This window comes from Talpa europaea (genome assembly GCF_964194135.1).
Source record: "Talpa europaea genome assembly, chromosome: 7".
NCBI classification, from domain to species: Eukaryota; Metazoa; Chordata; class Mammalia; order Eulipotyphla; family Talpidae; genus Talpa; species Talpa europaea.
In genome coordinates this window covers 99,332,636-99,338,105 of record NC_140074.1, presented here as the reverse complement: position 1 = coordinate 99,338,105, position 5,470 = coordinate 99,332,636, and positions in this window count along the sequence as shown.

The window sequence follows — 5,470 nt, the reverse complement described above, 5'->3', positions numbered from 1 at the left end:
TGAAAATTCAGATGCCAGCTCTATCTGTTAAGAGTGAGGTAGGAACTCCTTGTTTTCTTTCCATAAGTAGGCAAGGTGGGTTATGTTTTCTTTCAATTGTTTGTTTTTCTACAATTGTAGGCCTATGGGTATTGAATAAATAATGTTCAGCTTATTTATCTCCAGACGTTTTGGGCCTTGGCCCAGCAGATCAGAGTCTTAAGACTACTTGTCCACAGTTCTTAAAGGGTGAAGCTAGATTGCTGGAAACTAAGAAATGTGTAGAGGTAATGGCTTAGCTGGTCTTGGTGCAGCATGCATCCTTTCTAGAAGAGGAGTAGTCATAAGTGCCCTTTTGTCCTCCCCGTCTGCTCAGTGTCCCCAAGGAAGTGCTGGCTGACTACAGACCTGCAGTCACTATTTAGGCCCTGAACTGTTTCACAATTTGAGAATAATTCACCAATCTTTTTGTTGTTTTGTTTGTGTTTTTATAAGTTTGACTTTGGAATTCATGGTGGCAAATCAAATGCATATGCAAATCAAAGCATAGTATGCAGTTTAGGGGCTATTTTTACTTTTCCGTCTTCCTGAGGTTGGAGGTGTAGTTGGATCTGTGGTCATTATCTGCCTAACTTGCTGTTTTCCAAAGACACCATCCCCCAACCTGATAATTATATTTGTGTCTGGGGTAAGGTTTCTTAGCCTCCTGGGAGATTTGGAGGCTGCCTGCTGTCCTGGCTTGCCACAGTCCCACCAAAGCTCCCTCAGGTGCAATGCATCTTGCCAGACAGACTGAGGGGGCCAGGTTGCCTGCCCAGAGTTCCCAAAACAGCTTGACAGACAAACCTTTCTCTGTTAGAGAAGCAGCAAGGTATAAAAATATTTAGCAGAACAAGAAAGCATGACTCTAACTTTTTAGCTCTGATACTGACTTAATGATGACTAGGCAGGGCCTTTTCTGAGCCCGTCCTGAGGCTCCTCTGCATAATAGGAAAGGTGGTGTCAGTGATTTCCCAGGTTACTGCCAACTCTGCTTCTTGTTACTGTGAACTGATGTTCAGATTGTTTTGGATTCATTGTGCCTAGATAAAGTTTTGGTTTTCTTTTCCTCTTTGCTGCTTTTCAGTTCTTTTCTCTGTACTTTTGTCCTTTTTTTTTTTTTTTAAGATTTATTTATTTATGCATACAAGAGCTGGGGTACAGGCCAGAGGTGTGGGGGGTGGGTGAGAGGGTTCACCAGAGACAGAGTGGGGAACAGAACAGGTAGATTGACTGAAATACACAGCTGAGGGGAGCAGCAGGCAAGTCAGGAGAGGTCTGCTGTGCCGTGTGGGTATCTCCCTGGCCAGGGATCAAACTCATGCTGCAGTGGCTGCGGACAGCTTCATAGGTTGCATCTTAACTCCTTGCGCCACCAGGGAGGCCCAACTTTTGTCCTCTTTTTATGAAATCATCTTTTGTTTTGGATAAATGAATCTGAGGCTATGTTGTATATTTACTTGAGGAGCCCTTATTTATGGTAATTGCAAACACCTTTCTGAAGTTACTTCTTTTGCGCTTATTTTGTTAGATGCTTGGATTTGATTGTATTACTTTGTAAAATTACAGTGAATTTAGAACATTTAAAAATGGGAAGTTAAAGTAGTGATTATCAATCTAAAAGGGGCATATTGGAATCTGAGTGGGGAGAAACTTTCTGTATGCATTCAAAATGTACATGTGCATTGCTACTGTATACACACACATAGACACACACAAACCCAAGTCCCAGTAAAGCTTAGTACATGCTAGAAAACATTGTAGGAGATACGGGTGTTAAAAGGTTAAGAACTACAAAATATTAAAATTGATGAATGTCAGTAGGCCTTTGAAAATTAAATATGACTTTGAACTTTTTGAGGTTGTAGCAGCACCTCTTCAGCTTAGTAGACATAGATTAATTTCAGTACTATTATGGAATTTTAGGAACAGAATGATCACTTTGCAGATTCCATGTAGGGCTTCTACTTCCAGTGCTAGGATAGTAAATTAATATTTTCCATTCCTCTCTCTGCTCTGATATTGTCTCATTGATAGTGTACAGATACAGTCTCCATCACTACATGTCTTGTTTTTGTTGTTTGAGGGGCATAATCATTTATCTTCAGCCCAAACTACACTTAGATCTCTTAAGAATACATAGGCCTTAATACAGTGTATGCAGAGTCTCTTAAGACACTGTATTTGTTAGTGTCCTGAGTCTAAGTTCATGTTCCAGTGCTGGGTGAGTGGATTTTTAAACTAGCAGAGTAATCTGGATCCTCTTCTCTCTCCAGGTAGTATACTACTGAAGAATGATCCTGTTCAACCTCCTACTTGCCTCTACTGAGTTATTCCTCTATTAAATGGTTAATGAGCCAACGATTTTAAAATCCTAAGAAAATATGCAAGCACTGTAATCAAACCTGAAAGTCATTACCAATCACTTTTATTAAAGTTGACATTTCAACCAAATCCCAACACTCCCTGATAGTGAGGATACTCACAGAACCCATTCCAGATTGTGTTACCCCAATCTTAGAAATTTGAACTAGGGGAGGAGAGTATGTTAAGCTAAACTTGAGTTCTTTGGGGCATCATAAAGGGGTCTTAGAACCTATTTGATGACTTTTTCACTCTACTTCAAGGAACATGGCACACCTTTCCTCTGCTGCTGCCGCCATCACCCTCTGAAACTTTCAAGAGCTCAACACTGCGCAGCAGTCCCCTGCAGCCCAGGGGTGAGGCTAGATCTTCCCAGTTCCCCATAAGGCACTAGAACAGTGTATGTGGTGGGGGTACCTTCCCTGACCCCCTGGGACTTGAGGTCTGGCCTCTAGAAGTTGGCCCATCCCACCAGTGCTCTTCCTCCGTTCTCATCTCTCCCCCATACTGTCTCGTGTTAAGTTTGTGGCAGTATCTTGTGACTATCCACAATTCTCTGTGTCCACTCAGAGCATCATGTAAATCTTAGGGCTTCCTAGAAAACAGTTACCAGTTTCCTGTAAGTATCACCTGTTATTCTCAATGGTGTAGAAATTGTAGAATTCTGCATCTTATTAAATGCTGTAATGAAAGTATTTTTAAAGTATCCTAACTCAGGACTCGCAAGTTATAAGTTAATAGACCTCCAAGAACAAATCTTTTATGTTTCTTATTTCTGTAGCACAATGCAAGTAAATGTCACTTTTTTAAACTTTAGAGAGAGCACTTTCTGAATAAGTTCAGCCTACAGAACTTAAAGTGGTGATGCCATTTCCTGTCATGGACTTTGGACCCCAAGCACCTCACAGGACTGATGGTGCATCTCTTGGAGAAGTTTGGAGAAGTGTGTAAGCCGTAGCAGTTGACCATGCTGAAAGGTATGGAGGACATGGGAAGACTCTCCTGAAAGCGGCCACACCTGAGATACTTCAGCCAAGTGGGAAGTGCTAAAGAAGAGCCCCCTGCTGGCAGTGCATTGTGACTCCACCATCCTCTGCCCCTCGTGTTTGAGGCAGACTCTGCCCACTAAGTGAGAGAATGTCATTCACTTTACAGAGTGTATTATCAGCTTTGCTGAAAGAATCTGTTCCATTAAGGCTGTCTGAAGTATGAGGTATTGAACTAAAGTAGACAAAGCTACACAAACATGGCTCTAGCCAACTAATCAGCCATAATCCATTTTAGAAAAAACTTCAGTATGGAATTTTCATTTAGTATATTAAATTGTACATTATAATTTCTAGTTAAACTAAATATCTCCTTGTCTACTGATATATTCTGCTTCAAAATAAATATGTGATATTTGATACAATTGGCATGAACTTTAATAACATTCTGAGTTTGGAACCTCAAATACAACCTTTTGGAGACACTTTTTGAATCATAATTTTTTTCCAACTGTAAATCCTTTTATCTAGCAAAAGAGTGTAGTATTCATCAGTTTTCTCTAAGCATGCTTTTTCATTTTAAATTCTTAGCCTAGAAGATTTTCTCAGTTTTTGCTTTCTATCACATGGGGGTTTTGCTTTTGTTTAAGTCCCTATGTAGTGAGTAGGCGTGTTCCCACTGCATGCATCCTCTTACACAATTGGCTCATCTAAAGCAAGTGTTTTTGTTTTGTTATAAATTTGTTTGCTTGCTTTTAATGAAGCACCATTGTTTTACGCCCTTGTTAATATTTTGACAATGTAGGATTTCTCCCCTCAGGTGTGGCCACCATAGCTCTCCATCACCAAAGCATCTGTGCAGCCCTCTACCATCGTCCATTGTGCTCCTCCCCACCCCTATCTCTGCTGCACTCCTTTCCCCTCCTTCCTACTCTGAAGGTCACAGATCTATGGTCAGCTTTTAAGGGTTGTTTTTTTTTTTTTTTTTAAAGATTTATTTATATATGCACACAAGAGCTGGGGCACAGGCCAGAGATGCGGAGGGTGAGAGGACTCACCAGAGACAGAGTGGGGAACAGAACAGGCAGACTGACTGAAATACACTGCTGAGGGGAGCAGCGGGCAAGACAGGAGAGGTCTGCCTCACCATGTGGGTTTCTCCCTGGCTGGCTGGGAATCGAACTTGTGCTGTAGAGGCTGTGGATTGCTTCATAGTGCGGTGCTTAACCCCTTGCGCCACCAAGGAGGCCCTTAAGGGTTGGCTTTAAAGTTTGTCTTTGTCTCTTTGTTTGGTTCCACATAGAAGTGACACCATCCAGTATTTGTCTTTCTCCTCCTGGCTTATTCTGCTTAGCAGAATCCCTTCTAGACCTATCCATGTTGCCACAAATGGTGTGAGTTTATCTTTTTGGATTGCTGAGTAGTATTCCACTGTGTATATATACCATGTCTTGATCTACTCATCTGTTTTGGGACACTAAGGTTTCCATATCTGGGCTATTGGAAATAGTGTTGCTAGGAACATAGGAGTGCCGGTTTCCTTTCGAATTGGGCTGGGTTTTGCTGCTCTTGTTTATATCATACCACTACTATAAGAAAAAGTGTGGCAAGAACAAGTATTTCTCAGAGTCTATGGTAAGTGAAAATGCCAGTGGAATGAAAGGATTGGAGGAAAGGAGGGTCTGCAGACAGCTGTCCTGCCCTAATTGAGGTCTCATAATGCCTGGGTCTGGAGTGGCACAGGGCAGGGGCAGCCCACTTAGCCCCTGTGCAGAGCTTCACAAAGGTTTTATGAACAGGCTTGGACAAGAGACTGCTTAGGAAATAAGTAAATTTTAATGTAATGGTGGTTTTGAAAAGTTGATTTGAAGTCTCTAATTTGAAATTGTTGATGTTTAAATAAAAACATCTTCTAAAGAGTAATCCAGGTCAGAGGAGGAAAGGCTGATTTGACCACGATAGAATTGTCTGCATAAGGCAGACCTCATCTGTCGCAGGAGCACTGGCACCAGATCCTACTCATACTTTTGCAGGGGTGTGTGTGTGCGCGTGCGCGCGCTTCCAGCCACTCTAAGCTTGCTTTCTGTATCCAAGCTGCTTTG